General features: G+C 41.6%; 1 protein-coding gene across 2 annotated transcripts in view; it reads right to left on the minus strand.

The window, feature by feature from the left end:
- HYCC2 (hyccin PI4KA lipid kinase complex subunit 2) overlaps positions 1 to 18,633 on the minus strand; it is a 176,060-nt gene that overhangs the window by 156,382 nt on the left and 1,045 nt on the right. The window lies entirely within an intron of this gene.

The following is an 18,633-nucleotide window of genomic DNA, read 5'->3' on the forward strand; positions in this document are numbered from 1 at the left end:
GTACTCACTGGATCCCAACACCAACAAGATATGAAAATATAATGTGCTCAAACGATAGGACTCAAAATGCCATATAGCATAGGAGTCAAATCAGCTTGTTGTACAATGGATGGATAATCCGAAGGGATGACCGGGGTCACTGATGTTGAAGTGAAGAGGTGATAGCAGATATGAACCGTCACACCAGAGAGGCTCTCACTCCGTCAAATGGCCATAAATGAACCAAAATGTCCCCCAACAGAGCTCCTCCTCTTTTGAGTGTGCCCCCATAGCAATCTGCTTGCTGTGGGGGCACATCTGTAGGCTCGCTGCCAAGCCACGCTGCCTGCATCTATAGACACAGACAGCACCATCCCCCTCCCCCAAAGGCCTGATCCTTCGCAGTCAAGAGATCCAATCTGTAGTGACAGAAATAAGTTGCTAAAGTTGATAATGTAGCCGCCTAAAAAATTTGTACGAAGGTGGCACCAGCTCCTATTGCCCAGCTCTCTGCAAGAGCTCCAGTGGAGTGTGCACGAATCCTGACCACTAAGGACATAGTCTGAAATAGTCATGCTCAACCATCTGGCAATAGATCCCCTGGTTTCTGGACTGCCTTTCCTGCTACCAGCATATGAGACAAATAAGAAATGTGAACGTCTAAAGTCCTTGGTAACTTCCAGTTAATTCAAAACTGTCCTTACATCCAACATATGAATTTCATCTTCTTTCACTCCCATTGGATTGTAACAGAATGTAGGGAGCACAATATCTATAGGACTCTGAACTTCAGTAAAAATGGAACAATCCTGTCTGGGAAGATGGATAAAAGGGAGGTAAAAAGGAGCCTTTCGTCTCACAGGACAGCCCTGAGAGATCTCCACTTCAAAAAGGTGTTCCTGCGAGGACAGAGGAAACACAGAAACTGCGGAGTGGGAGGAGGAGTCCTCCGTTTAAAGATTTGTTGGGGAGGGGTTTCCTGTCACCTGGTGGGAGGAGCCATGGTCTCTTAGGTGCTGTCGTGAAAGACGTTTTGAAAAAATGTGTAGCAGCACCGCCACTGATCACACACTATTGATGTTTACATGTCGGCTCTGAATGACTCATCTAGACTGACATGTAAACATCAATCATGTATTTCAGCAGCGTGTAGTGCTGCTGCTACGCATGGTAGATATTTACACGTTGGCCCTAAAAAGCAGCAGTGGTCTATATTGTCCATGTATGCTGTAGGCCTGTAAACATTACAAACTCTTACATGCATACAGTGTAATAGCAGACCAAAATAAGGTCCAAAACACAGCTTTGTTATGTTATTTCAATACTGCTGAACACAGTATAGCATTATTCTGTCAGGCACGGCTGTGTGAATAGGCCCACTGCCATCTATACTGCTGCGTAGAGATACATAAAACACTATAGGCTGCCTTTTTGACGCCCATATGAATAAGCCCCAAACAGATGAACTGCGACTGACACCATCTAATCGTGTGCTTTAAATTAAAGTGATATTAAAGTCTTGCTTTTTTCTCTTAAAAATAACATACATGGTATATTTACCTGCTCTGTGCATTTGTTTTGCACAGAGCAGCCCAGATCCTCTTCTCAGGTTCCTTGCCAGTGCTCCTGGCTCCTCCCTTTTGCCGAGTGCCCCCAAAGCAAGCAGCTTGCTATGGGGGCACCCGAGGCAAGCCGCTGCTCTGTGTGTCCATTCAGACAAGAAGCCGCGGCTCAGCCCCACCCTCTCTCCTCATTTGCGCACTGAATTTGTGAGCCAATGGCGCCCGCTGCTGTCTCAGCCAATGAGGGAGAATCCCCAGACAGCCAAGGCTCTCGTGCAACATCGCTGGATTGAGATGGGGCTCAGGTAAATATAGAGGGGTTGAGGGGGGATGCTGCACACAGAAGGTCTAATGTCTTTATGCATAGAATGCATTAAAGTATTACTAAACCGACAACAGTAAAATCAGTGTGTATATGCAGTAAAGCATGCTTGTTATACTCACTGTGGAACCTAAGGGGTTAATCCTCTGCATTGTGATGTTGTATGCACAGATCCTCCTCTTCCACTGACTCCTGAACATGCGTGGATAAGACCGAGCCTTTAGGGTCAGTCTGCACATGCTCAGTTTGGTGTGTATTGCTAGAGTTATATTTTTTCTCGGGAGAGTACACGTGATCAGCACTGTCCAGACAGAGGGTCAAGGGTCCTGGATCCTGATAGGGCAGCTCAGTGCAATATGAAAACCCCTCCTACAAGCTTTACCAGTAACTGACAGAAGTCACAAGCCTGGTATATACTGCTGATGAGAAAAGGTATTTGGCATTTTATATTTACTTAAATAATTGTATTTCTATGTCCTGTGTACTGTGGGAGACCAGATATAGTGAATGCCAGGTCCTGGGTTTAATAATACTTTAAGATAAAAAAACCTCTTGCCTTTAGAACCACTTTAACTCCCAATATAAATTTTGGTTGCACAGTGCCATCTACTACTGGATAAACTCTTAACCGAGTAATGATCACAAAAATCTCTCTTCTACTTCTGGGACATTATGTGGACAGAATGTGTTAAAATACCTAACTGCTATACAAACACAAACCCAAGGGTGACGTGGCACAGGTGTGGTCCTAGAGGACACAGTCAATCCTTAAATACTTTGCAGAATGAATCATCTGGCAAGTATTTGGATCATATAAGCCCGTCAAGATTTTAATTTTTTAAATACTTAAAAAAAAAAAAAAATCCAACTTCAGGTGAATCTGTGATTTGACGAGACAAAACGATTGGTTCACTGAAAAGTTGGCCAAATGTCAGGCCCCAGCACTGTCTAAGCTTCAATAAAAACAGATTTGAACTTTCACTGGGCTTCTTTTCCTTACCATGTGGGTAAATGGAGCACAGGCAGGGCTAAGGGAAGGCATGTATAGGCAGTGCTTGGCTGTCTCTATACTAATGTTATCCTACCCAGAAGGCCTCCTAAACTCAACTGCACTCCCTCCCCACCACCATCCAAGATGTATCTCTCCTCCAACCACCCTAAAGATACCTACACATATAAAGGAACATGTATCTGATTTGGCCGTTTACACAATGCTCATTCATAAAAATGATGGTTTGACATTTAGGTCATGCATGCATACCAGCCTCCATCAAAGGCCTCATTCACATGTATGTTTGAGGCTGAACAATGATTTTCCTACGGGAGACACAGCGGGGTTTCCTGTGAACAATGGTTACACATGGATGATCGATTCTGGTAGTGTGGGACCCCACAGTACCTGTACTGTTGTATTGACTGGGCGTGATGCTGTGTGACAGAATAAAAAGGTCCATATGTTTTTTGTATCCTATATCAATATCCTCTCCCTGCAGAAGAATTTTTATTTAGGAGTATGCGTTGCAGCTATATTGTAGCATGGTGATAATAAAATTAGGATTTTATATTTTACCAGCTATATGATTTGTACAATCCTTGATACCACCTACTAAGTCCCTTCTTACAATTTGCATCTTGATTCAATACTGTTGGTATAGTGGTATTCAAGTTGGGTGTATTGCATTTAACATTCCACTCTGCTTCCCCAGTAATCAGAAAGAATATATAAATGTACTTTTTTTTTATAAAGCAAGACAGATTTTAGTCAAACTTACAGCAAGGGCTCTGAAGCCGTTTAGACCTCAATATACAGAAAGCTGCCCATCTGTATTGATTTAACAGATGGCAGAATGGGGACATGCTGCTTATTCTCCAAATCCGTCAACAAAGTGCAGGAAACATAGTACAAGACGGCTCTGTAATCTGAATTGTCCACATGGTTACAGGCAGGGGAATTGTTTGGCAGTTTTGTGTACTGTATAGAATATGTTTATTGAAAGTCGGTTAGGTTTGAATCCATATGAAGCAAGGCCAAGGACATACTTTTTTTAAACCAATGACTGTGCTTTTGCAAAATTAAGGACCTTCACTAGCAACCTTGAGAGGATGTATGTTTTTAAAAAATTGCAAAATGACATTTAGCCACTAGATGGCGCTAGGTATTACAGAACTTTCCAATGATACTTCTCTACCTAGTGGCCAAATTAAGTATTTTCCATTTTAAATCAATGAAAACCATTTATCCAGCACTGGAAAAAGCCTAATCTTTTTTTTGTCCATTCACACAGAATCAAAGTACTTGCATTTTCACAGGGTTAATAATTATGCAATTGTTTTTTACATGCCTGAAAGTAAGACAGTGGGACATAATGGTAATTAAAAAAAAATATTGAATAATGGTGCACAAAAAAAGAAAAGAAAAAAAAAAAAGGTCTGTATATTATATAAAAATAAAAAAGTCTGTATATATGGACTCTAAAGCGGAAACAGTAAAATTAGAAACTTCTTTCCTTTACATAACGTACCTTGTGAATAAGTATATACGTCACATACATATACGCGAGAGAACAGAGTACATATCCCATACCAGGTTTCTTGAGCTCCACAGAGGAAAGCAACCTGAGAAAACACAACTGGTAGAAGAGAATGCCTTTCACATGTATTGATTTCTGTTCTATGCCAATTCTGCTGTCTCTATAAACAGCAGTGGTATCCATGGCAGAGGTTTTATCCTAGCACGTGTTGGCCTTCCCTGCACAGGCTGAAATAACTAAAATCAACTGGTCTGAATAGTATGTTACTCTACAGAGCAAAAATTAACAAATGACGTTCTGTTTGGGACATGGTTCATGAAACCATCTGCACCACTATCTTTATTTGTGAGGAAAGAATGCTTGTCTATTATTCACTGAATGAAAGATGCGTGATCTAAACAATATTAAGCAACCAGTTCTATAATGAAGCAGGCGTGGGGAAAATGTAAAATGCTAAATAACAATATGCACATTCCTGGCAATGACAGTGAAATTTGACTGCAAAGCTAAATGGACAATAATGGACATCCTGGACGTTTAGAAACGCATTTAGGCATGTCATTCAACCAAAGATAGTATCACAGCTCCACCGTTTGAAAAAAAAAAATACTAATTGGCTAGGAATTGATAGGTGCATTAGGACACAAAGGTGCCTAAAATGTCAGTTGCTTTATAAGCATTAGCAGCCTTACTGGAATCCTAATGTACACGTGAACATTAATCAGCTGGGCAATGCTACTCAGCGTATGGAAGGTCTCATAAGTTTTAAAAGAAAAAAGTGGACAGCCTTAAGAGCAAAGTGCTAAAGGCCTTAGGCCCCAAAGCCCACAAGGTCTGGTAAAAAAGAAATAACAAAAATGAAGTTGGTGACCACAGTGACCAAGCAGGTTTCATCTACTATTCTCAGAATAATATAACATATTTTTTTATTTTTTAACAGAATTAAACGGTCCGGCTATTAGAAACAAAGTACATTTTTGTGTAGACTGGAGTCCTTTCAGTATATGAAGAATCACATTACAATAGCACTGCATGTAAAAGTAGGCAGATCACTGCACTGCAATTTCGCTAGGGATTGCAAAATAAAAATGAAACAACTTAAAGGGCTCAGGCACAGTGCAGCTAAAAAATAAAAAAAATAAAGCTTTAAGCCCCCGTTCACACTGGGGCGACGCTACTTCGCACCGCGACCTCCGAGGTCGCGGTGCGAGCAGCACGCCGCGACCCCGGAGCGGCCGCCACGGACTTCATAACATTGAAGTCTATGGCGGTCGCCTCCTGGTCGCCCCAAAGAAGCTCCGGACCCTTTTTCTGAGTCGGAGCGACTTGTGTCGCTCCTATCAGAACGGGTCCGCAGCTTCCCTATGGGAGGCGACCTGCGGCGACCTGTGACCAGGTCGCCTCACAGGTCGCCCCAGTGTGAACGGGGGCTTAGTGCCGGTTCACACTAGGTCGCTCCAACTTAGGGGGCGACCTGTGAAGTCGTGTGCAGCGCGACATCGGCGTGACTTGCACGGACTTTTATAAAATGAATGTCAATGCAAATCCCCTCCAGGTCGCCCCGAAGTAGTACAGGACCCTTTTTCTAAGTCGGAGCAACTTGTGTCGCTCCTATTAGAACCGGTCCTGTACTACTCAATGACCGCGACGGTGCACGACTTGCCAGGCTGACCAAGTCGCCTGACAAGTCGTATTAGTGTGAACCGGCACTTACAGGCATTTGAGCTTGTATTTCTCTGCCTAAAAGCCTGTGCTTTTTTGAGCACTTTCACGCGTTTGAGCTTTTTCATAAGTGTTTTTTGCACAAACCCTTACCTCAGCTAATTTTTCCATTTTTTTTTTTTTTTTATTTCTTCGTGCTTCCTATGGTTTCTTGTGTTTTTGGGTGCTTAGATGTCTTTTCTGCTCGAAAGCTCCTCTAAAAAGCATGAGTTTGGTGGGCTTTCTTTTCTGCTTGTAAATTCCTGAAAAAGCCATAGTGTGCATGGACACATTGGATAACAGAGGGGAGTTTCCAGGCAGAAAAAACCTGTAGAAGCCACTTCTTTGAGACGCAGTGTGCATGAGCCCAAAGAGTTCTTTCATGAATATGGCTTTTTATAAAAACAAAACCTTTTGGCTCTAACCTGACAACCTGCAATTGTTCTAAGTAAAAAACTGCAATAAACCATCTGAAATGTTTACTTTATTTTTTTATCAATAATATCAGTGTACATTTGTTTTCCAGCACAACAGTCACAAAAGCCTGAGTGTGCAGTTTAAAAATATAAATCTTAAAGTGAGAATGAGAATTCCACACAGAGAGCTTGCCTTGTTTCAATCAGTGAATGATGGCTTTGAAAATGAACCAGATCAATAGTGTTTCGGGTCAATGACCGTAGCACAGAAATGTGGCTGGGACCCAAACCGTATTTTATTCAGAATGGCTTCATGTTCAAAATTATACTGTACTGTCGTCTTGAGATAACACACCTCTCTTGACAAATGAATGAAATCTAAACCTTTTTGGATAGACTGCAAAAGACTGCGATGATAACGCAGCTACAGGGCCTTGCAGCAATTAATGCTGATGGGCTGTATCAATCCACTTCAGCCTAGAGCAAGGAGCAATCAAGGAATATTTTAATTTGCTAATGGAAACAGTAATGAAGACATCCATTCATTCAAAAACAAAAGCTTTGAAAGTATTATAATCCTAAGAAGATAACATGCAAAATTAAAAAGGACAATATTAAATACTACTAGTCCAAAGGAAAGCCATGTATCATGCAGCTGTTTTCCTGGTACAAGTTACAGCAGAACCTCACTCTCTCAGTCATCATTGATTATTTTTAATCCTCGTGCTGCTAGCACTAGTAAATAGATAGAAAAGTATATCATATGTACTTGTTTTAAACTTTTTTTTTTTTTTTTAGTTACTTCCTGGTTTCCAGGCCTAGGCCAACAAGTCGTCATACATCCCAGGAGTCTTCAGGAGGGAGGAGGAGTTTTCCAAGCTAGGCACACCCTCCTGCATGCGTGCCTGAGCTAAGGGCAGATGGATTCCAGAAGTACATGCTACGGGAATCGTCTGCCCTTAGTCAAGATGGCCACGGCCAGAAATGCCAGGAGGTGTTTTCCAAAGTGATTTATCAGCAAAAATGATAAATAGAGACATAGGTGGACGGGTAAGTTTGCTTTGAATATTAAAAATGAATTAAATAGCGTGTTTGGTTTGTGGTGTTCAGATGTAGTGTAGTTTTGCTTTATAAAACAAAAGCAAATCTCTAACTGGCTGATACAGCAACAGCATCCTTTTTTTTGCATGACTTTTGACGTGGACTTCCATTGAGTTTAGGGCACTGTTGCAATTAGTTAAAATATTCTACTTTAAAAGATATATAGAATGGCACTCTAATCTGGTACCCACCCCATGGCCATGTAATGGGCTGAGTCTGCCACCTGTTGGGCACTTTGCAGATTGGTAGTGGGGTGTAAAGTGCCTGGCACTGAAACAATGCTGGTACTGTTGGGCAAAGTGATGTCTGCCAGACCGTACAATTATAATCCTGGCTGGATGTGGGGGGGAGAGAGAGAGAGAGAGCAGCATGGGAGTCTAGGATTAGGTAAAATAGCCACTGACTACCAATGCTGGAGGATTAAATTGTACAACCACTGATCACCAATGGGGAGGGAATGTGAAATATAAAAATATTAAACAAAAAAAAAGTAAACTTTGTGTTAAAGCAGGGGTTCCCAATCCCCGAAACGAAATTGCGATGCCTTAGCACCTTACTCCTGTGCTCAGAAACAGAGCTCCCTGTCCACTTTGTTCCACGGAAATCACACTTGGCATCCCAAATGGCTAAGGCCTTGCTGCCCTATAAGACTGGGGTTGTCTGAAGGCACTGTAATAAAAAAAAACAAAGGGCGCACCAGCCTAGCACATTATCCTCAATATCGGCTTTATTGATTAAAAATGTGTATATAGTAGTTGTAAAAAAGCATATCCAATGCAAACAACAGAAACAATCTGTATATCTGCCCACTGTCCTTAATAGATGATGGCTGACGTGTTTCGAGACTTAGCCCCTTCCTCAGAGCCTAATGGCGCTTTTCCACTGCATGGAACCGAACGGTTCGGCTCGCTTTTGCGCTTTTCCACTGCATGGTACCGCATGGCACGGTGTTGGAACAGTTCGGTACGGTACGTTATGGCAGCGCTTTTCCACTACATGGAACCGAAGGGTAGGGCTCCCTTAAACAGTACCACCTCGGTTGTGGTTCCAAGAGGGCTGTACCGGTACCATACCCCACAATCCTTTGCATGCAGCTTTGACTGTTTGTCACTACTAGCCACTGATTGGACAGAGAATCGTTATTATCCCACCCACTTTACTTTAGTGGAAAAGCAAACCATACCACACCGTACCATGAAGTGGAAAACCAAACAGAGCCAAGCAGGGCCGAGTGGAGCTGAGCCGGAACTTGCAGTGGAAAAGTGCCAAACGAGTCCCCAGTCCCTGAGCCTGTTGATGGCAGGAGATGAGCAGCAACCGCAGGGCTATCACAGACCATGGTTGCCACTCACCTCCTGCTGTGTGGCCATGCCTATGTCTCCTCTCCGGGCTCCTCTGCCCACCTAGCCAACAACGTCATCCAATCAGCAAGGTAGGGTGAAAGCATGACATTGTCAGGGGGGCGGGGAAGCCAGGAGAGGACACACGGACTGATCACAGCCCCTTCACTATGCAGTAGGAGTCCTGTGCAGGGGAGGCAGAGATTAGAGTGGGGAAGTGTCATGTTAGAGAGGAAAAGGGGGGGCAGACTGCTGGGGCACTGCATATAAAGGGGGGCTGTGATGTAAAGGGGACTGCACTCCACATTACAGTGCCCCCTTTACAGAACAATTCCCATTACATTATTGTAAAGGGGACTGAACTGTAATGTAAAGGGGGGCTATGATGTAAAGAAGAACTGAGGACATTAATATAAAGTGGGGACTCTGCTGTAAATAGCCCCCCAGTCCCTGGGAAAATTGGCTGCTGTGAAACTGTTCCCTAGTGCCAAAAAGGTTGGGGGGGGGCCACTGTATTAAAGTACTCCAGCAATTGCAGTTCACAACTTTTAATGCTACCGCCTCTTGCTGTCACAGTGCTGCTTCCCTGAACTTCCAATTTTCACAGGAAAGTGTTAACAATGGACAGTGCAGTCTCAAGTCTGTCTGATAGTTTGGAGAAGGTAGTGGTGAGAAGGAGGGAGGAGCAGGGGAGTGCCTTGCCATCCTAGGCTATGTGGCTGTATGTGTCTATTATTCAACACAGCATAGGGAGACAAAACTTAGGCCACTGCATACAAGGGTGGCTCCATAGGATGCCTCAAATGAAAGGAGCCACCCTGAAACAGGAAACAGAGTGCTCTTTTTTTTGGTTCACTTATTTTAGGAGCCAATTACTTCTCTTTCAGCGGTTTGGTCTCCAAGTGTGTTTTAGTACTTGTTCTAGTAACCAATTAGGGCTGTTTTAGAGTTTTTAGTACTTTTTTACAGGAATAAACTTCTGATTTTGACCACGGTTCAGGTACGATTTCCATTGTCATACACTTTGACAATTCACACCTGAATCACATCTCAACTGCTGAACAAAGTCACACCAGAGGGGGATGAAATCCCACTGTTTAAACTGGACGGCACACGTCACTAAAAATAGGTACCTGTAAGTACTTGAGAAAAAGTATCACTACTCATACTTGGTCTTAAAAAGCCAGTATCGGTGCATCCCTAGTTATTATAAGATGTTCTAGAATTTGTGGTGTGTTTTTATGTGCATGCATACTCAGACCTAGAATATAGTCATAACAAAGAAAGAAAAAAAATGCATTGGCTGGTTTTAAATTACTTATATAGCAGGTAAAATGATTTTGAACTCTTTAAACCAGTTTTGGTCTGCAGTTTCATTCTGCATTTCTTTGGTTTAACCCCCTTAATGACCAGGCCATTTTTTGCGATTTGGCACTGCGTTACTTAAACAATTGCGCGGTCGTGCAACACTGTACCCAAATACAATTAATGTCCTTTTTTTCCCCACAAATAGAGATTTCTTTTGGTGGTATTTGATCACCTCTGTGGTATATAGATTTTGTGCTATAAACAAAAAAAGAGCGACAATTTTGAAAAAAAAAAGCCATATTTTCTACTTTCTGCTATAAAACATTCCCAAAAAAAAAATCAGTTTAGGCCACTTTGTATTCTGCTACATATTTTTGGTAAACAAAAAGCCCAAAAAGCGTATTTTAATTGGTTTACGCAAAAGTTATAGCGTTTACAATCTACGGGATAGATTTTTTAAATTTTTTTTTAAATTAGTAATGGTGGCGATTAGCGTTTTTCAGCGGGACTGCGACAGACAGATCGGACCCCTAACTGACATTTTTGACACTTTTTGGGGACCATTGACATTAATACAGTAATCAGTGCTTAATAATACGAACGGTTACTGTATAAATAACACTGGCTGTGAAGGGGTTAACACTGGTTCAAATGGGTTAATGTATGCCTGTTGGTGCTTACTCACTGTGTGGGGGAATGGCTCTGAGACAGGCACAGAGAGTTCGGGGTTTTAGCTTAGCTGAAACTCCTGAGCTCTCCCTGCCTGTGTGACAGAAGACTCGCCTGCTTTGTTTACATAAGCAGGTGGGTCTTCTGTCCGTTTCTCTGAAATCGCGGGAGGCCGGTGGCAATCGCCGCCGCTCCTCCCCTGGCCCACCTTCCGTGGTGTCTAAACACAGCGGGAGCGTGGCGTCGGCGACCTCGTGCACAAAATCACGTAAATCTATGCGATTTTGCGCAGCTGAGCTGCCCTGCCGCAGTATATGTGCGGTGGGCGGTTGACAAGAGGTTAAGCTAGTGTTAGGCTCCAATTGAAGTTTGAAAGCTCCCAGCATATCTAAATTCCAAATCATTACAAAAAGGTAATGAAATCATGTGGGAGATGTACTATTTTTTCAAATTTCTTGAAAATACTTAAAATGTATAATATCATACAGGATTTATTTATATGCACAGTTTGTACAGCATTTTACAAAATATAAAGAGCGACAGTACATTTACAACACAATTCAATACAAGTGGAATGGGACGCCTTGCTTGGGAGAGCTTACAATCTAAAAGTAATCCTCAGTATGACACCCCTCTACCTGTTGTGTATTGGAATGGGTTTCACAAACTTACAGGCTGGTGACCTTATATATCTGAGCCTGCCATGAACTAAAATAAATGAACAGTATATCATGCAATTTAAATCAACGTGTCCTAACTGCTGTATGCCTAAAAAACAAATTGCAATTATTTTCCATAGATTTTAAGTAGCTAGGAAGGTGCAGTCATTGCTATATGTAATGTATGCTATGGGAGGATCCATAAACATGCCATGCTGCCTTAAACAAACACCTTATTGAACTTTCCTGAGCTGTGTTCCGGCTGTGGTTGCTCTTTGGTTTGCAAACCAGCTGAAATAGAGTGAGGAACCCAGTCAGCCTGGGACATAATACATTTCATTCATAACTTGCTAGACGCAGCATACATAAAACGGGCATCAACTCCAACAAAAATCTTATCATCACATCCATCAGCATGGCTCCCTGAACAAACAACAAACAAGTCTACAGCATCTAGCAACCAGAAACAATACAACTGACAGATTGGACTGTTACCATGTTATTAAATTCTGAACTATTTTTCCATCACAACAGGAAATAAGGACAAAGGTAGCAAGCAAAATGTATGCTAATCAAAACATACAAACAAACAAAGTAATCCAAACAAGAAATATCTTAAAATTGTATAGATGTTCAATTATACAGTTTGACTTTTTTACAGTATAATGCAATAAATTAATTTATATCAACTAAAAGTGGTATGTCTGATTATAAGCACTAATACGGAGCTATGCAAATAAATCAAATATAAATAAACATTGCAGCAAGCACAAAAAGCCATTGAAAATCCAAACTCCCCCAATGCAAAACATTACAAACGTCTGACATTGTAAAGAGCAATAATGGATGTGCAAGGAGCAGCAACCAATCCCAAAAGCCAGAGCAATGCGAGACGATGGCTGCACTTTATGAAATAGGCATAATTAGTGTACTGGAGGTCTGGGCACTTGTCCATCAAATGACTCAAACATGCAATGTTCATCATTGTATCATTCTTTATAATACAATCTTTATATACTAGCAAATAGGAAAAAAATGTGTTTCTGCTAAATCTAAAATCTTACATATGCCAGAATTTAACCTGCTAGGTATAGATCCCGATACAGCTTTACTCAGTTTTATCAAGGTCTTCTCTGATTTATAAAGTAGATGTTCTTTGCTCACTTGCATCACTATACTCCTTCACAAGGACAATGAAGGACATAACCCAAACCAATACAAATGATGAGCAAAACAGAATATGAAGCGTGTATACTTTCCAGTGACAATAATCTGCCAACATAAGAATAGCGATGACATCTCTAAAGCATCACTTGTCAAATTTAAACGTAAAAAAAATCAATAGATAAAGCATGACTCCCCTCCAGGTTAGAATTGCAGGCCTGAGTGTACAATACATAAATGTCATGAATGCAGCCATGGAGAGGGCCACAGATATCAATGCTTACCTTTCAATATAATGCATTAGCCATCCTGGAAGTATACAGCATCTGTTAAAAGACAGGCAGTGTTTGCTGGGGCGATTCACTTCAACTTAGTATAACATGTCATAAAAATAAAATCTATCCTCTTATCAATAAATGGATTCTGATTTTCAATCACTGCACACATTTCTCACTGTAACTTTTATCCAAAGGATCCTCTTATAGGGTTGCCATTTGAAAAAGGTGATTCCACGGCAAATAATGCAATTGTTATTGAAATTAAAGTGGAACTTCACTCTCTCAATCAACATTGATTATTTTTAATCCTCATGCTGCTAATATTAGTAAATAGAAAGGAAAATAGAACATATTTAGGGCTCTTTCACAGGCGGATCCAAGCTGCTCAGCAGAGATCGATCCGCCGATCCCCGCTGAGCAGGCGGATGACAGCTCAGTCTCCGCTTGCAGTGCGGAGAGGGAGGTGTCACAGCCCCCGCTGCTCTCTATGGGGGATCGGATGAGAGCGGACTGCCTGTCCGTTCTCATCCGATCCGATCCCTGAAGGGATGGAAAAATAGGGTTTCCATCCGTCCAGATATCATGGACAGGATCGGATACGGATGGCAACGCTGACATCCGCTGCCCCATAGAGCTGCATGGAGGCTCCGATCAGATCCGCCTAAAAAACTGACAGATCTGATCAGATCGCCCGTGTGAAAGAGCCCTTACTTGTTTAGTTTTTTTTTATTTATTTCTTTAGCTACCTTCTGGTTTCTTGCCTAGGCAAATGATGTCATACACCCCAAGAATTTTCAGGAGAGGAGGGGAGGAGAGGTAGAGGGGTTTTTGCAGTGAAGCCCACTCCTGCATGCATGTTTGAGCTAAGGGTAGGTGGATTCCAGGAAGTAAATGCTATATGAATCATTTGCCCTTACAAAAGATGGCCAAGGCCAGAAATGCTGGGGGTGTTTTTCAAAGTGATTTCTCAACAAACTAAAAGCACAGAGATATGGATGGATGGATGGACGGGGACGTTTGCTTTGAATTTTAAAAATGTATTAAACTCTGTTTATGATGCTCAAATGCAGTGAAATTAAATGCAGTGAAATGAAAATTAAGACACTCATTTATTAAAATATTATTTTAGTTTTATGCTTTATTGATGTATGTTTATATCGCAGCCTTGCCTGCATGCTCATCTCAATCAGAACCCTAATGTTGAAGCATACTGAGGGGGAAAGTACTAAAGGGGAACAGACAATCTGGCATAACTGTGCACAGTAACCAATCAGCTTCTGCATCCTGCTTGCTCAGTTAAGCTTTGAAAATGAAAACTAGAAGCTGATTGGTTGCAATGGACAGCTGGTCCAGATTCTGTCTACTCCAGTCTTAGTAAATTCTTCTCACAGGTACATTAAATAGATGGTGAACAATTTCCAGTACTGCAAGAAAAAATAGCAGTCTATAGACAGGTTCAAGTTGAAATCCAGACACATAAAACAAAACTATTGCACACTGAATATACCTTGGAAATAAATATTTCGTTCTTTTACTCTACTTATGTTTTTGGTTTCTCCAAGTAGTGGTCATGTAACTGCTTCTGCTCTCTGCATCAGACCTAGCAGAGGGGACTTCCTTTATTTCCACATCACTGGAGCCTGTGCTTCTCAATCACAAACCTTTCTCTGTGATAAGACCTAAACCTAGTACACACCATGAGAAAATCAGACGAAAAAATACCGCTTTTCGTAGAGAGCGTACGATAATCTGATCAATAGTACACAGCTTTCGAGAGCCAATAACAACAGTTCATGCAAAATTATCCGAAGGGACAAACATGAAAATTTTTCTCGTATGATACCAGATCATACGATCAGTACAGTTTTCATCCGAAAAAAAAAACAAAAAAAAAAAAACAATAGAGTGACCAAGACTGCGCATGCTCAGAAACTAAAGAATACAACACATTACATCACTTATGAAATTGTATTCCGTCATACGAGAATTTTTGTAATTTTACTAACCACTTCATTTTGGATATAAGACTAGCATGCAAAACCAAAAAAAAAAAAGACGATCATTCGTCTGATATTCTCATTGTGAGTAGAAGAGAGCCTGAAAAACATACGTAAACAAGTGTTTTTTTTAGCCCCCATTAAATTGCCTCGAAGAAGCTCATGGAGTTGCTTGAACCTTACAAGAAAGGCGAGAAGCAACACCACCCGTGGGTGTGAACGGGCCCATTGAGAATATTGGGATACTTTGTCTAGAGCATTGTCATGACTCAGTAGTAATCACAAGACAAAACACTTAAGTATTGGGGCTCAGGGCTCCTTTACAATAGCCTACACGCTACAATGCTACGGGTTGGTGTCCGCTATATAGGGGAAGTTTTATATATTGTTGCATCACACGGTTTACTTTTAAAGAAAAAATGTATTGGACTTTTATTAAATGACAATTCAAATTCATTCAAATCTATGCACTGCAGCACCTCAGAGAGACACGCGGTGACATTCACTTCTCTGCTTAAAAAAGCAGCATGTCTACATTTTTATGGCAATGTTATGGCATGAACGGGGCACATAGAATACAATTGTCTTCTATGTGTCCTAGTGTACATCTGTGAAGCTCTACACAGATTATGTGAATAGGCCCTAAATAAATCAGAGTGTTTAAAGGCTAAATTCGCTATTTGGAGTATGTTACACCTATATTATGGGTGTTACATACTCCAGAACCCCGCGTGACAGTGGGATAGGGATCCTCTTCCCACATCCACTATCACTTTTCTAAATCAGCCGCGTCATTCATTTACAACAATCTGTGAATGAAATCACTGCTAGTCCTGTCTGCCACTGCTAGTCCTGTCTGCCACTGCTAGTCCTGTCTGCCACTGCTAGTCCTGTCTGCCACTGCTAGTCCTGTCTGCCACTGCTAGTCCTGTCTGCCACTGCTAGTCCTGTCTGCCACTGCTTGTCCTGTCTGCCACTGCTTGTCCTGTCTGCCACTGCTAGTCCTGTCTGCCACTGCTAGTCCTGTCTGCCACTGCTAGTCCTGTCTGCCACTGCTAGTCCTGTCTGCCACTGCTAGTCCTGTCTGCCACTGCTTGTCCTGTCTGCCACTGCTTGTCCTGTCTGCCACTGCTTGTCCTGTCTGCCACCGCTTGTCCTGTCTGCCACCGCTTGTCCTGTCTGCCACTGCAGCAGATGGTATGAAGTTCTCAGAGAACTAGCAGGGTGCTAATGAGCACCCTCGTAATTCAATAACACTTCCTCCAGATTTCTAAAGGAAGCCTGTACAAGCAGGAAAGCTGGAGTGTTTGCAGGAGCCTGATACACATCACCCACAATTCAAATTTTGAGAGCCTAAATGGTAAGGTCACCTTTGGGAACACATTACATGTCCAACAAATTTCCACACATTGAACATGCAACATGTTCCCAATGCTGCAGCCTTTGTGTGATTCCCCCCCCCCCCCCCCCATTACAGCAGTACAGGGATTAGTTCCTTGTACTAGCGGTCACTTTTGGAAATCAGCCCTGCCATGTGGGGCTCCGTCCACACGGCTGTATCATTCATTTACACAGCTGTGTGTGCGTGAACTACGAGGCCCAACATCCTTTGCAAGTGTCGGCTTGCAGTTCTCAATGAACTACCATAGGAGCACTGTGGTAGTTCATTGATTCTTCCTGTGAGATTGTATCTGCCTACCTGTACGGGATGTACAGATACACTGGTACAGGTGCATCCAAGCTACTACCCTCCTGTGGGGAATACCTGGTGAGTCTCAATCATGATTGAGGCCTGATGGCCAAAAACAAATTGTCTCTTTTTGACTGTTGCAAGCAAACAAACAAACAAACAGCTGGGGGGGGGGGGGGCACACGCTGAACATGCATTTCTAAAGCATGAAAATTATTCAATGGTTTAGAGAGGCTGGATTCATCCTTCATTTTATGGATAGTGTAGGACCCAGTGATAATGGGGTACTTTGATGTAGTGGTGGACTTGAGCACAATATGGCCATATGGTGGGACCAAATCCCCATTTTTATTTATTGATTGCCTTTATATTTGATAGTCATTTCTTTTGCATGTGTGCGCTATTATTTTTGACTGTTGCTCACATGCTACAATAAAAACAATGTTTTAGCGGACTTCCATGGAACCAGCCTTTCTCCTTTTTCACACAGACACACTGACAGATCTGCAGGAGACCTGCATGGCACCAGCGACCTGCTGATCCCTGGGGGTGCAATGCTTTGCAGGCTCAAAAAAAAAAAAAATATCTATCTATATATATATATATATAAATATATCTATCTCTCATATATATATATATATATATATATATCTATATCTATCTCTATCTCTCTCTCTCTCTATAATATATATATTTATATCTATCTATCTCTACATCTCTCTATATATATATATATATATCTCTATCTATCTATATCTCTCTCTCTCTCTCTCTCTCTCTCTCTATCTCTATCTCTATCTCTATCTCTATCTCTATCTCTATCTCTATCTCTCTATCTCTCTATCTCTATATCTCTATATCTCTATATCTCTATCTCTATCTCTCTCTCTATATATATATCTCTCTCTCTCTATATATATATCTCTCTCTCTCTATCTCTCTCTCTCTCTATCTATCTCTCTCTCTCTCTATCTATATCTCTCTCTCTCTCTCTCTCTCTCTCTCTCTCTCTCTCTCTCTCTCTCTATCTATATCTCTCTCTCTATCTATATCTCTCTCTCTATCTATATCTCTCTATCTATATCTCTCTCTCTCTCTCTCTATCTATATCTCTCTCTCTCTCTCTCTATCTATATCTCTCTCTCTCTCTCTCTATCTATATCTCTCTCTCTCTCTCTCTATCTATATCTCTCTCTCTCTCTCTCTATCTATATCTCTCTCTCTCTCTCTCTATCTATATCTCTCTCTCTCTCTCTCTCTATCTCTCTCTCTCTCTCTCTCTCTCTCTCTCTCTATATCTCTCTCTATATCTCTCTCTCTCTCTCTATCTATATCTCTCTCTCTCTATCTATCTCTCTCTCTCTCTCTATATCTCTCTCTCTCTCTCTCTCTCTCTATCTATATCTCTCTCTCTCTCTCTCTATCTATCTCTCTCTCTCTCTCTCTCTCTCTCTCTCTCTATCTATATCTCTCTCTCTCTATCTATATCTCTCTCTCTCTCTCTCTCTCTATCTATATCTCTCTCTCTCTCTATCTCTATCTATATCTCTCTCTCTCTCTATCTATCTCTCTCTCTCTCTCTATCTATCTCTCTCTCTCTCTCTATCTATCTCTCTCTCTCTCTCTCTCTCTCTCTATCTATCTCTCTCTCTCTCTCTATCTATCTCTCTCTCTCTCTCTCTCTCTCTCTCTCTCTCTCTCTCTCTATATCTCTCTCTCTATATCTCTATCTATATCTCTCTCTCTCTATCTATATCTCTCTCTCTCTCTCTCTCTCTCTATATCTCTCTCTCTCTCTATATATCTCTCTCTCGCTCTCTCTATATCGCTCTCTCGCTCTCTCTATATCGCTCTCTCGCTCTCTCTATATCGCTCTCTCTATATCGCTCTCTCTATATCTCTCTCTCTATATCTCT

The sequence above is a fragment of the Pelophylax lessonae genome (genome assembly GCF_965119305.1).
Source record: "Pelophylax lessonae genome assembly, chromosome: 6".
Classification (NCBI taxonomy): Eukaryota; Metazoa; Chordata; class Amphibia; order Anura; family Ranidae; genus Pelophylax; species Pelophylax lessonae.